Consider the following 23,134-nt stretch of genomic DNA (forward strand, 5'->3'; position numbering starts at 1 on the left):
GAGTTTTTATTTTTATGTTCATCTATCTTCTATATAAGAGTAACTAAATATCTGGGGCTAGGAATAATCTTCTTCTTCTCGTGCCACTCCTAGCGGAGATTGGAAATCATCATGGCCACTGCGACTTTGTTAGCAGCGCGCCTAAAAAGTTCAATCGAACTACACCCGAACCATTCACGTAGATTACGAAGCCACGATATTTTTCTTCTTCCCACACTTCTTTTGCCCTTAATTTTGCCCTGCATGATATTTCTTAAAAGTTCGTACTTTTCACCTCTCACAATGTGCCCCAAGTATTCCATCTTTCTAGTTTTTATCTCATTTAGAATTTCGCATCTTTTGTCTAAAGTTTGGAGTACTTGCGTGTTAGTGACGCGGTCCATCCATGATATTCTGAGAATGCGCCTATAGCACCACATCTCGAAAGCTTCGATGTTTTTTGTGGTCAACTGTTTTAGTGTCCAAGCCTCTACTCCATACAACAGGGTAGAAAAGACATAACACCGCAGCATTCGTATTCGTAACTTTATGTTGATATCACGATTGCAAAAGAGTTTGCGCATTCTATTAAAGACTGATCTAGCGATTTCTATTCTACATCTAATCTCTTTTGTTTGATCAGTATCGTCTGTGATCCAAGCACCTAGATATTTATAACAGGACACACGCTCAATCGTTGTATTGTCTATTACAAGATTAGCTCTGATGTTCTTGGATTTCGTGATTACCATAAATTTAGTTTTTTTCAAATTAATTTTCAAGCCGTAACTGTTACAATATATATTGAGACTTTGAACGAGATGTTGTAGTTCTACTAGCGTTCCCGTTAGGAGAACCGTATCGTCAGCATACCTTATATTGTTGATCGTCTCACCATTTATTATCAGACCAAGATCTTCTTCCTCGAGTGCTTGTTCACAAATAGCTTCACTATACAGATTAAACAAAAGTGGCGACAAGATGCATCCCTGCCGGACTCCTCGACGGATTTGAATTTCTTCTGTTAGCCTACCCTCAACCTTCACATTTGCTGTTTGATTCCAATATAGGTTGCATATAATTCGAATATCTCGGCTGTCTATATTTTTCTTTATTAGAATTTGTCTTAGTGGTTCATGTTGTACTTTGTCAAAGGCCTTTTCGAAATCAATAAAGCAGGTGTAAATTTCTTGGTTCATGTCTAAGCATCTCTGTGAGAGAACGTTCATTGCAAACAGAGCCTCCCTTGTACCCAGCCCTTTTCTGAATCCCATCTGAGTGTTACTGATGTCTGCGTCTAATTTCCTATAGATCCTATTATGGATTATTTTCAGGAACAGTTTTAGAGCATGACTCATCAAAGCTATCGTACGATATTCGCTGCATTCCCTTGTATTTGCCTTTTTTGGCAGTAGTATAAAGGTCGAACGGAGCCATTCCCTAGGTATTATTCCAGTTCTATATATTGTGTTAAATAGATCTAGGAGTATTTTAATAGATTCATCGTCCATAAGTTTGAGCAGTTCTACGGGAATTTCATCAGGACCGGGGGCCTTACCACTTTTCGCTTGTTTGATTGCATAATCTATTTCTTCTCTGATTATATCAGGCCCTGTATCATCTGTATATTCGTTTGAGATTTCTTGTCTATCTTTGTCATCAAAAAGTTGTGATATGTATTCTGTCCATCGATTCATTTTTTGTTGTAAATCTGTTATGAGTATACCATCTGTATCTTTGATCTGTCCTATCTGTGTTGTTCTTCTCCTTCCTGTCATTTCTTTAATCTTTTTGTGTACATTAAAAAAGTCATATTTTAGTCATATCATAGGAATAATAATTGACTTGAAAAGAGATTCATATTGAGAACAAGTTAAATATCTTACCTAAAAAAGAGTTTAAACTTTATCCATTAATAAAACATGATTGGAATCGGATATTAAAGTCAGTTTAATATTTTTTAAAAGTTACATTGGATCCATCTAAGAATACTGAAGTATATTATATCGATCAGAAAATAATGCTTTATTAAACGGGATCAATATATTATATTGTTTATAATCACGTTTTACGATCAAATTGATTTCTATAAGCAACATTTTGGATAAGCCATGGGCCCTTTCTTATCTCCAGTATTAGCAAATATGTCGATGGAGGATTTCGAACAAAGCATTGTATACAAACAAGAAAAACAACCCACAGTATTTATAGTGGAGTTATGTAGATGATGTGTTCTCCATTTGAAAAAAGGAAACACCAATTCACTTCCTTTTCTGGATGTGTTAATCACAAAGTTTACAGAAAGCTAACCCACACCAAGATATTTTTAAATTACCACTCAAATCATCATATGATAGAGACCGAAGCACCTGCTCTGACAAAAATTTATTTGAGGAAGAAAGAACATGCTAATAAAGGTTTTGACAAAAAATGACTACGCATTGTCATTTATTAATAAGGAATTTTGTAAGACTGTCTAAAGGAAAAAACAAAACACCACAAGCAATTATTCAGAAACACTATCACAAGAAGGGATTGAAAGATGATAACAATAGTATATGTAAAGGACTTATCAGAAAAATTGAAAAAGATTAGGCAATAAATACAACATTACAATTGACACACTGAAATTTCCTGTCCAAAACTAAAACCACAACAGCACACATGAAAGATTAAAGAGCTGCTCCCCTGCTGGGAGAAACAGCAGGACAACTAAGTGTCGGGATTAACGAGCATGAAACATATATTAGAAACAGAGACTTCAACAAATCTCAGATATGCAAACATACATGGTACAACAAGCACAATGAAAATATATATCAATATTCATGAAAAAGAGAAAAGTCAAAGAATCATCTTACCAAATGAAGAAAAATGTGTAGCAAACCTAACAGCAAAATGTAGCAGGCTTTGATTGCCAATACTAAAAGAAGAAGTTATTAACAAGAATATAATAACAATAGGAAGTCGGAGACATGTCATCTACAATTTATATACAATATATCCAGCACACAATACACAAACATGTAATATATACTTCATCTAATTTACTTACCGTTGCACGTCATGCGCGTCATAGCCCGTGAGGTCACATGATACCAACACGAAATATTTAGGCGGTAGGTATGTTCTTTTTTAGAATCACTTTGCCGAGTACACTGGCATTACAGCCACCAGACATATTTTATTATATAAGCGTAGAAATAATATTTAAAGATTTCTATTAATGTTAACTTAAAGAAATACACAATAATATGTTTCATTTAATTTGTATAAATGCATTATAAAGCGTTTTTATGAAGAACATTTGTTCGGAACACACTGTAAGTGTAATCGAACGTAGGTGATATTTTGGCAGAAATTGGTAACACTTATTTGACGGTTGCGGTGTTGACACTTTTTGTACTTTATTATTTTGAATTTTAAAGTGAATACCTCTTGTTTTATATTTTTACCTATTTAATAAAATCTGTTTTTTTAGAACAAAATTATTGTGTTTTATTTCAAAAATGTCACGTAAGAATTTAATAAGAATTTGTTTTGTTGTATAATCCACTTTTGCAATAATTATGTGACCTATTTGATTTAAAATGGATTCAGGATTTTTTTATAATTTGGCAACTATGTCAACTTCGATCTCTGTAAATGATAATGACGTGCAACGGTAAGTAAATTAGATAGACTGTACGTAAACAGACATTACACAAACATAAATACAAAAAAGTACACAAAACGGTCAGAATTTAATATTCCGAGGGTAAAAAGACCACCCTCAGATTTTTGTCAACTACCAACCTTTAAATACTTTAGACGAGAAAATCAGCTATCCTCTTCTTCCTCTATCTTTTCTCCTTCGTAAGGTTGTGTAGCGTCATGTAATTTGTTTGACTGTTTCTGTCCAATTATCTTCTTTCCTGCGCAGTCCTTTATTTAGCCGAACATCGTGCTGGAGATCTTCCTCTGAATCTTTTGCCCGCTACATTGCCTTCAACTATCATTCGTTCCATACCTTCTCTTCTTCTATTTATATATCCAACATATCTCAGTATATTTTGGTTGATAGTTTGGTTGATTAGATAAGCTTTGAATCGGCTTTTTTGATAGTCTCTATTTTTGAATATTATGATTGTATTCTCTTGTTCCCCTACCTGTGGCGTATTCGTTGTTCTTTCTTTTCTTTGTCATAACTTACTTTCCCTGTATTATTGTTTGGGTCGTTGTTTAGAGAATAGTATTTCGCAATATTGTTTCAACACTGCTGCAATACCTTCTGGGTTTGTTATGGTATTTCCACTATTATCTTTGATGATCTGTATCAGCAGATTATTAAATTGGACTAGATATTGGACTTTTAAGAAAACTTCTCTAGATTCTTGGCGGTCAGCATGTTCTTCTAGTTGTGCACATATGTTTATTATATATATTTTTTGTCCCTGCTGCACACGTATTTTATAGTATATACAAGTTTTGTAAGGTTCTCTGGTGGTCAATGGCATATCGGCTTTGGCTAATGCTTTTCTAAAATTTTATAGGTGTTTTGGAATTCATTTTTATCTTTTATTTGTAATTGTCCTACTGTGTAGCTTATTAGTCACAGCGATGCGGAAATCAGAATTTTCAGATTTCAAATACCATATTTTCAGAGCTAGAATCTAATATGCGCAAAATATCATAACACGTAAAAGGTATTTTATAAGATTTTAGTTAAACATGATATGGTATAATGCTTGTTGAATATTGCTTCTTCTTCTTAGAGTGCCGTCTCCCTAAGGAGGTTGGCAATCATATTGGCTATTTTTATTTTTGAACTTGCTGCTCTAAACAAATCAATCGATCTGCATTGATACCAATCACGTAGATTCTTCAACCATGAGTTCTGCCTTCGGCCAACAGATCTTCCTTGAATCTCTCCCTGTATGATGAGTCTCAAAATTTCATATTTTGGTGCCCTCATCACGTGGCCTAGGTATTCCAGTTTTTTGGTTTGTATATTGGTAATTAGTTCTGTTTCTTTACCAACACTCTCCAGTATTTCTTTATTTGTAATGCTATCAGTCCATGATATTTTTAATACTCTACGCTATAACCAGAGTTCGAAAGCCTCGATTCTTTTTAAATTACTTTTTTTTAATGTCCAAGTCTCAGCTCCATATAATAATATTGAAAATATATAAAATATATAACAGCGAATGGTACGTAGTCTGATCTCAAAATTTAGATTTTTGCACGTTAGGAGTGGCTTCATTCGTATAAATGTTGATCTGGCAATCTCTATTCGCCTGTTTATTTCTGCAGTATGATCATTATTTTCATTGATCAAAATTCTCATGTACTGATATTTTTCTACTTGTTCTACCACGTTACCATTGATTGTCAATAGGTGATGTATATTTTGTGGTCTTCTTGTAATTAGCATGTACTTCGTTTTTTTAGCGTTTATAGTAATTCCCAGCTCAGCACTATTCATACTTAAGCTTTCGATAAGATGTTGTAGATTTTCTATACTCTATTGCTATGATCACAGTGTCGTCTGCATATCGTAAGTTGTTAATTAATTTTCCTTTAACGGCAACTCCCGCTTTGATATTATTGAGCGTGTTTTGAAAAATTTCTTCAGAATATAAGTTAAACAAAAGTGGCGATAAAACACATCCCTGTCTAATTTCTCTACAGATCTTCATTTCTTCTGAGTGTTGCCCATGAATTTTAACTATAGCACTTTGGTTACAATATAATGTTTGCACTATATTTATAATTTTACTGTCAATGCGCTTGTTCATAAGTATTGATATTAGTTTTTCATGTCTCACTTTATCGAAAGCTTATTGGTAATCAACAAAGCGCAAGTGTAGAGCAACATTTACATCCTGACATCGCTGAATCATCATGTTGATGGCAAATAGTCCTTCTAGAGTACCCATTCCATTTCGGAACCCGAACTGCGGTTCGCTTATATCCTCCTCTAGCCTTTCGTATATTCTCTTATGTATTACTTTCAGCAGTACTTTTAAAGTATGACTCATGAGGCTCAGTGTTCGATAATCAGAGTACTCTTTTGCTGGTTGTTTTTTAGGGATGGTTATAAATGCTGACTTCAGCCACTCTTGTGGTATTATTCCCGTATTGTACACCGTGTTGAATAAATCTGCCAATACTTCCAAGTTATCCTCTTCCACTAGTTTTAACAGTTCTACTGGTATTTCCTCTAATCCAGCTGCCTTATTGTCTTTAGAGTTTTTGATAGCATATTAGATTTCATCTATCGTGATCTTCTGTCTCTCTAAAGGATTTAATTCTTATATTTTCTGCATTTCACCTCTTTCGTCTTAGAAAAGTTCTCTAACGTATTCCTCCCATCGTCTTAATTTCTCTGGTAAATCTATTAGTAGTACTCCTTTTTTTTTGTCTTTTATGTGTCCTTGCTATCTATTTCGACCCATTCCAGTCACTTCTCTTATTTTTTTGTGCATATTTCTCATATCATATTTTGTTTCTAGTTCTTCTATTTCTTTACATTGTTTCATCACATAGATTTCCTTAGCTGTTTTGATTTTTTCCTTAATTATTCGTTGTATTTCTTTATACTTCTGTAGATCTTTTCCTTTATATTTCCTTCTTTCTTCCATCTGTAATATTATTTCTTCTGTCATCCACTGTTTTTTAATCTCTGACCTATGTTGTATTAAACTTTCTTGAGCTAGTTTCAGTAATGTGTTTTTTATATTATACCACTTTTTATTTACGTCCATAATTTGTTTGTTGTCAGTTAGTGTTTTTTGCATATTAACATTCACATTATTTTTTAATTCGTTTTTTATTTCTTCGTTTTTTAGCATTCTTACATTAATTTTTGATTGTTGTTTTCTGAGTTCAATTCTTTTTAATTTTATTTTCACGTCAGCAACTAACGGATTGTGGTCTGAGTTAACATCTGCTCCAGTATAAGTTTTACCTGAGTTTATAGAGTTTTTATGTCTGCTATTTCTGCAAGTATTGGCAATTACCATATTCTTTTCTTGGCAGAATTCTATGAGCCTTTCTCCTCTCTCATTTCTAGTTCCTAATCCGAACTGTCCAACTATATTTTCAACTGTACCTACTCCAATTTTTGAATTAAAGTCTCCTAAAATGTAAGTAATATCTCTAGATTTTGTTAACTTGATTGTATTGTGCAATTCTGAATAAAACTTTTCGATCTCATCTTCGGTCTTATCAGCTGTGGGAGCATAGACTAGGATCATATTAATATTACAGTTCCATGTTTGAATTTTTAGCTCTATTATTCTTTTTGAGATTTGAATCACACCTAGCACTGATTTTCTAATAGTGCTGCTTATGATGAAAGCTACTCCGTATCGATGATCAGTTTTGTCTCCTCAAGTGTAATAGATATTGTGGTTATTTATTGATATCTCTCCATTTCCTGACCATTGTACATCGCCAACCCCAAGTTTATCTATATTTAGCTTCTCTTTCTCTTTAATAATATAATGTAGTTTTCCGGGATGATAATATATACTTCTTACGTTCCAGGTAGCTATTTTTATCTGAGAGAGTTGAGTATTTTTTTTTTTGGTTTTTTGTGCAAAGCTTTTGCATGTTGACGACCGAGTAGGCCTTGCGTTCTGATGGTTGTCCTCCCCTGTCGGATTTTGGTCTTCGATTACCATAATCAATAATGTCTCTTGCACAAATAGTGCTAGTCATTATTATTTATACTAGAGATGTCATCAGGGACCTTTAATGCAGTGGTTTCTCGTTGCCTTCTGCATTCTGATGCCGTTGACCACTTTCTTTGTTCTTCCGCCTTCGAGACCAATTTCTCAGTCTCAGGACAACAGAGTGTCCTCTCACTTACTAGCTCATCAGCCCTAAGCCGTTGGCCAGTAAATGGTGGATTGCTTATCCCGGCAAACACTCGGACGTCAGAGCCTCGTTAGATATCTAGCAGGATGTACCAAAAGACCATGATCTAGATCATCATACGAGCAGGTGAGGTTGACATTGGAATAGGAGTGGCTATATATTGCGCTTCACTATCCCATTACATCCCTGCTATATATTGCTATGTCCACTCTATTCAATGATATCAATCCCAACTGTAAATATAATAATTGTATGCGATGTTTTGTGCCACGTTGTTCTAATTTTAACTTAGACTGGACGTGGGTGAACTTCCAGGAGTGAATTTAGAAAAACGGATTCAATTAAAACAATAAAACAAAGTTTTTTATGAAAATTTCCGTAATTTCCGAAGTAATTTCGAAACAAAATATAAAAATTACTGTATTTTTTAAACTTGAATTTTGTGGCTTCCCCATTAAAGATAATAGAATAGAAATAGCAAAAAATTGAAAAGATGAATATTTTTTTTTGCCTAGACATTAGTCATTCGGCCAATTGCAATAAATTCTCTAATCAGAAAATTATGATATTAAAATTATAGTATTAAATCAATTTATCATTAAATTTATTTTATACTCAATCCAATCCTATTATTGATTTACTGAACATGGGAGACATCTATAAACTGTCAATAAAACTAACGGGACATATTTCTGAATTTGAGTATCACTAACTACTCTTAAATAAAAAACCTTATTTATTACTTTTCTTGTTTATATATTATACAATAGATATTTTTAGGTGGAATCAGTGGCGGCTTTTGGGGGTAGGCAGGATAGGCCGGGCCTACCTAATAATTTTAAGAGCTTTAAAATTGAAAAACATATATTTAATAATTATGTTAATGCATGTAAATAACTTTTAAATGTACTAAATCACTCAATACATTAGCGTCCGTTAAAACAACTAAATTATTATATTACCACAGAAAGCATCGAATCGTATTCAGGCATTTTAAATATCATTAATAGGCCCGATAGGAACTGGCCGACCCAGCTCACATAAGATCCCCGTACAAAAAGCGTTTCAAGTTAAGCAGCTTGCCGGACAATGATTTATATTGTCGTGTTTATGCTTGCTGTTTAGGCACCAGACGATCGGGCCTACGATGACCATCGTTGTCACTTGTAACGTAATTATCGAATTGTAATATAAATTTTGTTTTAAATTATGATAAAAAAATATGTAACATAATCTATAATTGTAACATATTTTTAAACAAACAACACAATTGCAAACAAGTGCACGGTTGCCCAAATAAATTTAAAAAAATTCGTCAAATTCGAAGAAAAAAAATCACATTTGCGTGATTTCTATATCTCCTGATTGTATGCAACTTATATATGTGAGATTGTTTTATAACTGATACATAAAAATGAGTTTTTATGACACTTTACCAGGTTGCAGTAATAGTAATGTTGATAGTGAGTGTTTGGGCATTGTTGTTTCACTATTGGAATCGCCATTATCTAGAAGAACTGAAATTGATAGAAAAAAAATTATTATGAATGAAAGGCCTACTCCAACATTGCGTATTGACCAAAAAGATGGGAAAAAGGTGCGTACTTTTAATTGCACTTGGTATGATGTCTACAATTGGTTGTCTGGAAGTATTACGAAAAACAGACTATATTGTTGGCTGTGTTTGTTATTTTCTAATAAGAAATATGTATAGAATTGTGAAGGTTACTTTGATTTAAAAAATATGTCTGCCTCCTTAAAAAAACATTCCAGTTGCAAGGAACAATTAAGTAATTTGCTGTCCGTTAAGGATGTACAGAAGAGTGCGTTTTCTGTTCGCGATTTGCTAGATGAAAAATCAAAAATCGCAAAAATTAGATACAACGCAGAAGTTAAAATGAACAGAGAAATCATTAAAAAATTAGTTGGGGGGGGGGGTCATGACCCCGTGACCATAGCAATGTAATTTGCTGGCTTGGCCTACCCAAAATTTTACCACACCAGCCGCCACTGGGTGGAATACCTTTCCAAACAAAGCATGTAACTACTTGCTAATACATTTAGTCTCCAATTTTTATTGGTGTTCTGTGATGTTTACTGTGTGTGTGTGGCTACACAGAGCTGAAGTTAACAGCATTGAAACTTCCGTGTTAAGGAATAAAACAATGATTGGCGCATCACCTAGTGATCGGGCGCATAACTATATATACATGGCGCTAAATTCAAAAGTTTAGTAATATTACCTAGGATTGTGAACTCATTTTAAAGTAAAGGAAAATCGATATAATCCTAAAATAACAAGAAAAATCCTTATCCTATACGATAATAAATATTTTTTGTATACTTTTTGGGTTTTCTTGTTATGTTGGGACTATATTTATTTTCCATTACATTAAAATGCCAAAGTGGTTAAAAAAATTACAGAATAAAATATAGAATAAAATCTTTATTTATAAAAATGTTACAAGAAATGTTATATGTGTTACAAGAAATATTAATAATACAAGCCATGTGTAGTATAATTTAGTTTTCTTAATGTTGTGACAAGAACGGGTCAGTATTTAAATAATTGTTTTGTCATTCTTATCAAGTTTTATGTGAATAAAAGCCTAATTCTGCAAAAGACATTTTACTACAATTTTATTCGCATAAATTTACAATGGGGAAGTACTTTAGACCAGATAAACTAGAGGCTGGTCCAAACTGTCAAACTTCCACCAAAGAATTCAAACATTAGTAAGTATATAACATTCAAGAATTTTTTAGAAAGCAATGAATCTAAAGATAAATCCCTAGAAGGTAAAGATAAGTACATGCTTTTAAAAAATTAATCTACGATTACATAAGCGAAGCAATCAATCTGGAAAACCAATTGCTTTTTTCACACATACCCTCACAGATTCTGAATAAAAACATTATGCAATTGAAAAAAAAAGCAAATGAGTTGAAGTATTTAAAAAAATGCAGACATTATCTGGTAGAAAAGCAACTCTAACCAATTACAGATTAAATCACTATTTGGTTTATATAGAATGACGGTATATATCAAATCTAACAAGGAGAACTAGCTTTACTTCACAAGAATTTATTAATTATCTACACTCTAAAGGAATATATTCAAGTAGAACAACACCATATAATCATGAAGAAAATGGTTACGTCGAAAAATACAATGAGTTATATGGAAATTGGTGAATCTAGCATAGAAAACCAAAAATTTAGAATTCACTTAATGGAAAACTGCTTTACCATGTGCTCTGCACTATATAAGAAGTTTACTGTTGAATTGTTATATTATTGAATCAAGATAATGATGAAGGTCCAAATAACACACTAGAGAATTCCACTACTAAATAAATACCAGATGAGACAGAAAATTTACCTGTTCAAAAACCTGATGATAATGATGAACCAAGATTGGAAAATTCAGATTTTCATTCTAGCTGTAAATCAGCTGGAGCTAAAAATAAACCAAAATAGTTGCAATATTTTGTTCAAAAATAGGGATGGGTGAATGTAGTATAATTTAGTGTTCTAAATGTTGTGACAGGAACTTGTCAGTATTTAAATATTTTTTTTTGTAATTCTAATGTCAAATTAAAGCCTAATAAGCAACAGACAGCCATCAGACATTCTGAGTTTTTTGTAGTACTTTCATCCTAATGCAATAACACACACTATCAGTAATCAGTGAAAACTCTTACAGTCTGGCGTTCTACTCACAGAAAGAGAGAACTCAAGGACCCTGCTAAGTTGGAAACAGAACAATTAAATGATTTAGTTCTAGAAAGAAGTTTATATACATTTATACTCATACTATATGTTATATATTTATATGATAATACTTTTATTCTTATAATCAGAATCATAATATGAGTTCCAGAAAAATATTCTGGTTATCAACAAAATTATGATTTTGATTAGATTAGCAAAATATTGCTTCTTGCAAAAAGAAAACCCAAGAATGAGGAATAACTGAATGATAGCAAATAGAAAAAACGAACAAAAAAAAAGAACAATGGATAAGGTAAATAATTTATTTCTAAGGTATGCTTAAAGTTTTCACCCAGAATGTAAGCTTTGCTAAAACCTGATATAGTAACTTTATTTGCTCAGTATAAACTCCAAACAACAGAGGATAATAATGTTTTTATGCCTGAAATGACAAACACAATTACAATCAACAGATTTTTTCACCAGTATGTCATCTTAAGATCAGACATCCCATCCCTGTCATCAACAGAATAGGAAAGATCCCTGTCAACACATTCAAATTTATTTATTCATAACTCTGAACGCCTTACCGCTGTCTATGTGGATGCAGGCTAATATACGGGACAAGCCGATTAAGTGTTACAACTTAGTGGTTAAGTACACAGTATTTTAAGAGAATAAAATTAAATAATGTGAAATAAAAATATATTATGTACACAAACACATGCATGTACACATACATATATATATATATATATATATATATATATATATATATATATATATATATACATCTTTATACCATACCTGAACCATCTGAAAAACCATACAATCCTGAACCTCCTATATCTAGAGTATTTAGAGCTGCCTATGGCACGCTTATCTTCATTAATTCTAGCAACGATTTCAAAAATGTATATATACAAAAGAAATTTTTAATATTTTAAAAGATATATAAATGGGGATTTTACTCATTAATGACATAATCCTGATCCCCTTGTTATTTCAGTCAATTCTGAACCTAAACATACGTGTATATGCACAAACCTGAGCCTAAGAGATGTTGCCAGTTTTAAGTAAAATGGGATTTCTTAGGAAAATTTTCGTATGTGTTTGCTTGAGAGTCAGAAGCAGTATATTTTTACTCTCCCTTAATTGTACATATCCTAAATCTTAAAATATGTAAACAATACGTCCTGTCTACCGATTATTTTAACAGCGAAGGCGTCATATCACTACCATAAATAAACCATACGTTCCAGTTCATAAATGTCAAAAATATGAGCTTTGGTTAACGGCGATTTATATTAAAAAAAAAAATCAGGAAAGTATTGCATTAATTTATTATCAAAAGTAGCTACATTGGTACATTAATTTGACTCTACTATTTATTATAGCTTAGGTAATAGGAATTTAACTTGCCTACAAACATAAGAATAATGTGATAGAGATCAGATCAAAACTAAAACAAGAAAGTCTTTCAAAACAGTCAAAAAAAATTAAAAACCAACTAAAAAATATTAGAAAATGTTTGTTTAATGTTTAAGTTTTCCTGTATATATATTATAAACTACAGCTTTGATACATGTCCATTTTCTTTCTTTAATTACCTCGGGATATTCTTTAATAAGGTGTTGCACTTTTACCTCAATGGAAGGCTTTCTTTTTTTAATGTCGGAAAAGTATTCTGCGATAATTCTTTTTTATTGTTTTGTCCATGATCTTCTTCTATCAATAAATATTTTCTTTTTTAAATTGCCAATCTTTTTTTGAGGTTCTTTGTTATTATCTCAGTTAGCTGAAGTAGATGGAATCTGGCAATCGACGTTTAGATTATCATGAGTATCCAAGATATTTTCCATTTCTTCCTCTTCCGCATCAGAGAGAGGAGCTAAGTTAATGTTAGTTTCGTCTAATGTTTTAACTTTGTATTTTTCAGTTTAGAAAAAAAGTTTAGAAATTTAAGCCGTTTGATATACTTTGACAAACGATAATAATTGCAATGCAGTTGTAATGTGTGTCATTTGTAATGAATTTGCTTAATTGCTCCATATCATTATTGGAAAATTGAAGAAATTGAATAATGGTGGCCAAATGCTTTCGAAGTTTTGTTGCTGTTATACTCGCAGATCTCTCCAACTGACATTTTTTGGCATATTCACGTGATTTCAATTTGTGAAATAATTCTTCTGCAGATGTTTGCAAAAAAAAATATTAAGTTTCTTGAGGTCGTTAGTAAGCAGCAAAAGTTCTTCCTTGTTCCATTTATTTTGATTTAAATTGGTACATGTTGAGCAGAAACTTCATTACACCATTGGGATTCTAAAAGACTTTTTAATATTTTAAGTTCTTTTCTCTCATTGCTTGGGTTTTCTATCTGAACAAGAATAATATATGCTAAGTCGCAACATTTTCTCATAAGTGTCCCAAAATTTATGGCCAACGTTGGTGACTCATAATTATTTGTTTCTGGGTTATATTTTTTTATGTTATTAACTCCAGAAATTATTAGTTGAACATGCTTTGGGCGAAGAATATCTATAAGTTTCTTAATATCAGGATTCTGTAGTCTTGTAGACTAAGAGTTTTGCGAGTCTTCGCATATTTTGTCTTACCAAATCAATTTTGCCTTTACTCTGACGGCCTTTTATGTCGTCTGCACGCATTCTGAAGAAAATTTTTGATTTTAATAAATCATTACGTTTAAGAAAATGGTGTAGAAGCAAAGTAGTTTGTCCGTCGCTTTGGGACGTCTGTCTTCTATTATTTTTCTCATCATAATTAGACGGACAAATTTTGGTATGCTTAAATAAAAATGTTTTCTTATCTTTTTCCTTAAGTTTCATAAAGCCAATCATCTCTTTTAAATTAACCTTATGACATAATATGTTAACTACGTCAATTTCTTCTAAGTGCGATTGAGAAATATGTCTAGCAAAATGGAAAACATTCCCGTGCTCCGCTCTATCAATCACTTCTTCAAGTATTAACGAATCGTTCTTACACTGTTTGCTGTTACAGATTTGTGGATGGCTCTTTTTTGTGGCATTTTTAAATTTGAGAACTGCAAGAAAGAGTCAAAGTTTAACCAAATTTAAGAACAATTAAACAAATAAATACCAACCATTTTTTTAGCTCGGCCGTCTTCTGATGGCATATAATTAGGATATTTATGGAATAGTCGTCATCCTCTATAAATTCGCTTTTGGATGTGTTAGACGAGTTATTAATTTTTTTTTTTCTGTAGAAACACAGCATTATTATTTTCCGCATAGGAATCACATTCTTCGGATAAAAAATCCATATTTATTGCTTGATCTGGGTCCCTATGTTATTAGATTTGTATGTTCTCGAGATATCCCCACTTTCATCATATTAAATAGAAGAAATCAGCTTAAAATTTTTTGTCACTCAATAATTTACAACTAACCTATTTTGACACCCATTCATTTTTGAATAAGATAAGTAGTTATATTTCTTTGAACTTCCAAATATTAACTCTTTTCGAGATATTTTAATATTGGTAATTTAGCACATGATTAATGTTTTGAATGTCGAAGAAGTGTAACATTTTGATACAAAAGGATTAGAATTTCTCTGTAAATACAGGAAATTTATTTTAAAAAATATATTTTATTCTTCGAGCTTAATAGATTAGAAAAAAGCATTTCAGACCCATTATTATTAAGTAAGTATATAAAATATTATTTAAACTTGGCCAATTTACTTTCGTTAAACGTTGCTCTTTTTCGTCTTTCCCCTTTCCATTTTTCTCTTTTGAACTTTAAACTTTTGAATCTTTATTTACGTGTATCTGAGAAATTGGATATAAGCTACTCTCCAAATTTTTCGAGCAATAATCAAAGTTTATTTTTTCTACGTTTTTGTCTAAAAATTATACATTTAATCTTTAAATTCTTTCTCATTCTTTGCTTTTCTGGTTCATTTTGCACAGGATGTTTCAAAACTATTTTGAAAAATTTCAGGGGTATGATTGATAGATGAAAAGTTCTCCTCATAAACAGTTCCCCTTTGCGCTATTGTTAACTAATAGAGACAAAGGTTTTAAACTTATTAACCTAAATAACATGTAATAGTGCTAATTTAGTCAAATTCGTCTGAGATACTGACAGTGATAAAATACTAATTTAAAAATATAAACAGAAAGACATCAATGTCCATTAGTTAGATATACTTTTCTTTCTAAGATAATTCCCCTAGAGGTTTATCGAAGTACTTTTAAAACATCTTGCATAACAAGCAAAAAGAAGATGACGTGATTTCTCTTACTTGGGATGCCCTATATAAAATGAATTTAAACAGGAACTCAATATTTTGAGATATCACAGACTACTAAAAACATTTCATAAGCCATCTAAAATGATGTATCACAGAATTCCCCTCTATTAATTACGTTTTTGGTTAAAAAAATAAAAACTTACTTTTTTTTAAACATTATTTAGAACAAATCCTAAAAACCGGATAATATGATCATCCCAAATTGCAAATCAGCTTCTTTCGATAAGAAAATCGCCTATAATAATTTTTAATAAACTCTTCACACAGTCTTTTTGTAAATATGAATTAAAATCAAGAATAACTATTTTACTTGGACACCCTGTACCTCTGTTAATATTAACTTATATAAATAAGCACAATTCATCTAGATTTTTAAGCCAAAGTGCTGAAAATGACAATTTAGTTTAATACCTTTGGTATAATTAACCTTTCCCTAAATACATCAGTTTACAACGTCCTTTATAATTATTCATTTTTAAACACACCTTCCTGAACCAAAACAAACGACTGTTGCAACTAAATAATAATATCTTATACCATCTATTGAAAAGAAATCTCTCTGGCCTTGGCTAAAAATAGAATTCCCCAATTCTCTAAACAAAATAATGACAAAGCAATGTTGCCACATAGTATGGATCAGGATGGTACTAATTGTAATAATGTATATAAAAATCATGTATATTCAAGAAATTGTTTCCAGCGCCAAAGTGGCAAATGGCTGAACTAAAAAATGCAATCCTGAACCACAATACAAACAGGTTTCTCTTGGATTCCGAATGACATATTGAATTGAAAGTTAGGCAGTTTTGTCCGCTGATGGCACCACTAATTAAAAAAAAATGATTTAATTTGTAAATTTTAAATCATATGTCAGTTATATAAGGAAACCAATCCTGAACCAATATACAGGTTCAGGATCGTAAACGGGGTTCAGGTTTGTGCTTAAGTTTTACTATCGAAGGCTCAGGATTGTACTAAAAACAAATATATATATATATATATATCTATATATATATATATATATATATCTATATATATATATATATATATATATATATATATATATATATATATATATATATATATATATATATATATATATAATTAAAGATGTAATGACATTTTAAAACCTATAAACCCAACAGTTAGTTCTATGATTCTAAAATCCAGCACAAACAATAAAGATGGAAAAATAACATAACAAAAATAAAAAAATATGTAAAGTATTACCTAGTTACAATAAAAACATGAAGTATTTTACACAGTTAAGTTTCCAAACTCTATGGTACCAGTAACTCTTCTACTAATATTTATTGAGGGACATATTAAATACATTTACATTTAGGTTGTTTAACAAAGATAAGTATCTATTCAGTGGGCTATTAGCACCATAGGTTGTTTTACAAAATGGAACATTAAAAGTACATAGATGAGGCAAACCATGGTATTATAATATGGTACTCTAAGACCAATCTCACTCACAAGAGAGGGACAGATCCCTCCTCATACTTAAAGCAGGCAAGCTCATAGACCTCTCCATGATAGTGTAGTCATGGTCTGCTAATCTAATCCAACTTTGAAAGGCGCACACCTGTAGAAATTTATGCCGAACCCTCTCTAAGGTGATGCTTTTTAAGATAGTTGTTGAACCACCACCTACAAATAATTCAAATACTAAGCTAAGTAAGACTGGTTTTATAATATATAATTTTAGGTTAAATTTATAAACTAATTTTATAGTAAAAGGTCAGATATAATGTGAATAAGAATATAGGTCAGTGGTATAATAGTTCTTACCTGGTCCTGGTAAAAACAAACTCGGAACGGCTGTTCTCGTAATACCGCTATTTCCAACATTGACTATATCTTCCTCTTTAAAATGACTAGCGCATACACGAAAATTGTTATAAATAGTTTCTTTTGCAGCATTCTCTAATTAGGGCTCTTAACAGCATTCACCCATTTATCAAACATATCCATATAATGTCCTGGACTTAAAAAGTAGTATCAAAGAATATAGACGCTTAAGCGTCTATATTCTTTGGTAGTATCCATGCAATCTGGAACACATCTTTTTTGTTCAGTTCTTCGTCTCTACATTGTTATTCCATGTAATGTGTTCGATTCCATAATAAAAAATCGTCGAAAATTGTACGATTTTGCACTATTTATACAAAAAATTTTAAATTATAAAATAAATTATAAAAAATAAAACAAATACAAATATGGCGCCGTATTTGTCTAAACTCAACTTTGACTTGATCACAGCACACTCACTCCGTGCAGGAACGAGACTAGCAGCGCCACCAAGCGAATGGGCGCCTAATCCGAACATGATTTGACCTTGGCTATCCCTGTTACCAATCTAGGTGTAATTTATCTATGGTTAACAGGGTTTGTTTATGTCAATGTCAATATGTCATTTAAAGTTTGTTATGTTTAGAGGTTGTTGAATTAAAATTTATTGGTAACACCAGAGAACACAGTAAGTTTTAAATATTTTGTTTTGAATATTCGGTCACAGTCAAACGGTTAATTTTAAGTTAGTTTATGATAAATAAATCTAAGTTTAAGTAATGTGTTGTTAATATGAATTTGCTTTATATGAGTTACATTGATAAATGCATTAAAACTATGTATATATTAATAGCAAAAGTTTGCCGATTTTGTCCTTTAAGGTAAATTTTATTGATTATGACATAAATTTTGATGCAACATATTACAATTTACATTATTTTCATTTGTTGCACTTTAATACTAGCTAACTAAAAATACTAGCTTTATATACTTCACATTATATGGCAGTTGTCATAAACTATCTTATTAATGGTTATACCAAAGAATATAGACGCTTATTCGTCTATATTCGTTGGTGATACTGTTTTGCCAGATGACTTTATTTCTCAACTTTCTACTTGCTCTACTGATCTTCAATATATTCTTAGTGTGTATTGTCTTTATTGATAGTGTACTCTTTATTGTTCAAGTTTATTAAAATGGAATATTGATTCACATAAAACCAACATGATAAACCCTACTTTATTTACTCTTAAATGATCCATGAAACATGTGGATATTATTGTATTCAAACTAACTTCTTTAAAAATAAGTGTCGTAATGAGCATGTTTTTCAGCTTGGTCAAAATAATTAGATGACTTTGAAATTGTGATGTTCTAGGTTTGTACTTCCTCTATTAATAGGGCTGTTACATCTCATCTATATAATATAGCAGTTGTACTTTATAGTATTGGTACAGTCCCCTTACTCAGCTTGGTAATATTTTTACAGATTCATTGTCAGAAACATAACACAAAAATTCCTTTCTAACAACCTATTCAGTGTGGTGTTAAATAGTAGGGTGCTGCCCTGTGTTGTCATACTTTCTTTAAATTAATAGTTAATATTAGGAGAGCACACCAGTACACTTTCTCATTGTATCAAAAATGAACAAAGCACACTGGTGCACTTTCTGCATTCAAAGGGTTAATAGCTCAAATAAACACTAATGTAGACTTCTCCCGTTGGAAAAAGAAGAAGCAGATGATGCATTTTGAAAGTGTATCCCCTTAAAATTTTAGGTTTAGATTTAAAAACATATTTTTTGGTTTATATTAAAAAAAAATGTTTCAGTCTTTACAATTTGATATAAAAATATAATTAATATATTGGAGGCAACTCTGCCAAGCATGTCAATTCTTCGCAAATTACTACTATTTGAAATACTTCTATAGTAAAAATCCTGATTCCATAGCTAATTATACTTATTTTGCAATATAAAAAATACCAAAGTTTTTGCTGTGTGCTATGAAAATGTGAACAACAATAAAGTATGTTGGAATAAACTGCCTAATTTTCTCAAATTTATTTCCTCAAAATATTTTCTATTTGTTACAATAAATATTTTTTTGTTAGAAATGTATAGTGTAAATAAATATGTTATTTTGGTGTCTGATTCTAAGTATCTTTTAAAACATATATTACATACTTACATTACATTAAAATGTGTTCTACAAATTGCAAAAAATGCATAAATTTCAAGAAAATTGTTCTCACTGGCACAATATTGATTAGTTGCTAATTAGTTTTAAAATTTTATTTAATTTATGAATTTCTTGACACCTGCAAGTGAGAAACCATTCCATTTGTAAATATGCACCTATAAATGATTATAAAATTTCAAAAAAATACTTAAATCTTTATTTTAATTGATGTAGTTTTATTTTGTTAACCAAGCTGCATGTTAATAATTTTTTATTTTTAAGAATTAATATTTTCTATTAGAATGGGTGTTTTGTTGTATGGTAATTTCCATCCCCTTCCAGTTGATGTCAAAATTTAATCAACACAGCAAAAAATTACTAAATTTACTAGACAGTTGGGACTGAGATCGAGGAATGGAGTATAGTGTATCTCTTTAGATTTCACCTTGCTTTTTTATGAAATATTTTAATACTTTTACATATGCTTAAAAACAATGTTAAAATCTTTTTTGCTATCTGCCAGGTGATTTCCCATAATTTTTCAGACAAAATAATGTGAATATTATTGACTGTGACAGTAAACATAAGCTTTTGGTTAGAATCACTGCCGAATGAATAATGTGGATGGGACTAAGAAATTGTTCTTATCTCAGTGGGCCAGAGGAACAATAACGAGCATGGAAAAGTCAAGGCCAAAAATATGACCCAGTTTGTATTTCATTTAGTGGTTCAGTTATGGTTTGAGCAGCCATCTTTTCACATGTATACACAGCTTTATATTTCAGACAGAATAGCTCAATTCCATTTTCTTACTAGATAACGCAGTTATACAGAAATAAATAATTACACAGAACTGTAAATTTGAATCAGTATTCACCTTCAGCTTCTTGGGAGTGACAATCGGAAAAACCAGAAAAGAGAGAACAGATGAAAGAATTTTGAAAGGCAAGAATGAATAGAAATCTATTGAGAAGCAAGACTCGTAAGTAAGAAAACAAAAATAAACCTTAATATGACCTGTTTTATAAATGGTATGGAAACAGCAACACTTAACAAAAAAAAAGAACCGAAATTCGAAAGAAAATATTGAGAACAATATTATAACAAGGGAAGGAGAAAGAAAATGGAAACAATTATCAACATTGAGGAAGAATTAAAGGGGGAAAACATAGTCAGGAACATAAAGTTTCTCCGCGTAAAATAGATGGGACCCATACTGCCATGACCACACACAGATATGCCAAGAAGGATAACCAAATGTCCACAAGGAAATACATATACCATGAATTACAAAAATTTTATTTAAAAAATATATAATTTATAAAAGGTATATAATTAAAAAGATCCTTTTGAGCTTATATCATAGAACGTTTTCATAATAAAAACTCCATTATCCATGGGTTCTAGATGACATCTAAAACCCATTCAGATAAGGTCTGAGGATCAGCAACAACCCCTATTGGAAGTCTTACTTTGCCATACAGGGTATCTGTTAAATACTTTAACATCACAAAATCTTTTCAATAATAATACATTACAAATTTTGTAACTTTTTAAGGGTCTTCTTCTTCTTCTTCTCTTAACACTAAAGCCCGGGATGGGTTTTGGCTGACTGCACAACTTGTTTCCATCTTGAATGGTCGTTCATAATAGTTGGGTCAGTGGGTAGCCCCATTGTTCTTCGATCTGAACATATATTGTCTCTCCATCGCATTTATGGATGTCCTAAGGGTCTTCTTCCTGTGAGGGCTTCCTCCCATATTAACTTGGCAAGGTGGTTATTAGGGAGTCTATGGACATGGCCAGCCCATCTTAGACATTGGGATTTAATCTCTTGGACTATATCGATCGCTCTATACATCTGCTTGACATCAGCATTTGTTCTCATTCAGTATTGGTTCCTATTAATGTCGTGATAAGGCCCAAAGATTCTTATGAGGATTTTCCTCTCAAAACATCTAAGTTTTCTTTCAGTTTCTTTGGTCAGGGTCCATGTCTCACACCCATACATGAGCACCAGTCTAATCACTGTTTTATATATTCTAATCTTTGATGTTCGTGTCAGGCTTTTAGATTTAATAGTACTGTGGAGGCTGTACATACATCCGTTTGCTGCCTGAATTCTTCCTTTAATCTCTTCCGCGATATCGTTATCTGCAGTGATTGTTGCTCCGAGATATTTAAAACTCCCCACTCTTTCAAAGTTATATGGGTCTATTGTAACATTTTCCCTATTGTATCTCGTCCCTTTTGTCTGTTGATGCACATATATTTGGTTTTGTCTTCGTTTACCCTTAAACCAGTTTTCTTTGCCTCTACCTCCAATTTATTAAAAGTCTCCTTCACATTGGTGACTGTGTTTTCCACAATGTCAATGTCATCTGCGTATGCTAGTAGTAATTTTGGTCCATTTACTGTCAGTAATTCTGTTTTAAGTTGTGCTGCTCTTACTACTTTCTCCAGGATGATATTAAAGAGGAGAGGTGACAGCGCATCTCCTTGTTTCAGGCCACTGCTTGTTTCGAAAGATTCTGAGAGTTTGTTATCTATCCGTACTCTGGATCTACAGCTATTCACACATAACAAGCTGGACAAGTTTTTTGGAGCTGAAAGTTCTGCCATTGCATTCCACATCTGATCCCTTTTATCCCTTTTAATTCCGTCGTACGCTTGCCGGAAATCTATGAAGAGATTATGGATAGTTCTATTGAATTCCCACTTTTTAAGGGTGTTTACCAAGATATTTAGTGGCTTGACTCATGTATACCTGATAAGAATATACTGATGACAGCCGAAAACGTTCTCTAATGTAGCCCGAAAGAGTCTTTTTAATTATATACCTTTTATAAAGGATTTTTGAATAAAACTTTTGATAACCAAATGGACACCACTAACGCACAGGTGCCGTGGAAGATCAAGATGTAGGTTTGACGACATAGAAGATATAAGAGCAATGAATATCAAGACTGGAAAGGCAATGTATTTTCAGGAATAAATAGAAACCAGTTACAGTAGCAAAACACAGCAAATTATAAATGGCAAAGTGCAATTATCCACCTCATCTCATAATAGGATTTTCAAAACATCCTGGCATTAGCTATAATCCCAAGGGATTGTAAGGCTTTGAGGATGATGATGATATTAGGAGATAGCTCGAATATGAGAAGAATTATCTAAACGATTTTAATTACATTTTTATTTCTGACTATTTTAAATCTACGAAATTTTCTTTAATTTTAGATGAATCACTTTCATTGTCACCTCTAAAAGAAAAGCCCAATTTCATGAGCGGATA

At 31.7% G+C, this 23,134-nt stretch overlaps 1 protein-coding gene across 2 annotated transcripts in view; it reads left to right on the forward strand.

The window, feature by feature from the left end:
- The first annotated feature begins 18,276 nt into the window (after positions 1-18,276).
- The window catches only part of Hcs (holocarboxylase synthetase-like protein), a 161,093-nt gene continuing 156,235 nt past the window's right edge, over positions 18,277-23,134 (forward strand). The window contains exon 1 of one of the 2 annotated variants that reach the window (XM_072522975.1): positions 18,277-18,343. The gene's annotated coding sequence lies outside the window, so the exon portion shown is untranslated. Of the gene's footprint in view, positions 18,344-18,518; positions 18,537-23,134 lie in introns of those variants that run through there. The other variant, XM_072522977.1, reaches the window with a different exon arrangement.

This window comes from Diabrotica undecimpunctata, chromosome 2, assembly GCF_040954645.1.
Source record: "Diabrotica undecimpunctata isolate CICGRU chromosome 2, icDiaUnde3, whole genome shotgun sequence".
NCBI classification, from domain to species: domain Eukaryota; kingdom Metazoa; phylum Arthropoda; class Insecta; order Coleoptera; family Chrysomelidae; genus Diabrotica; species Diabrotica undecimpunctata.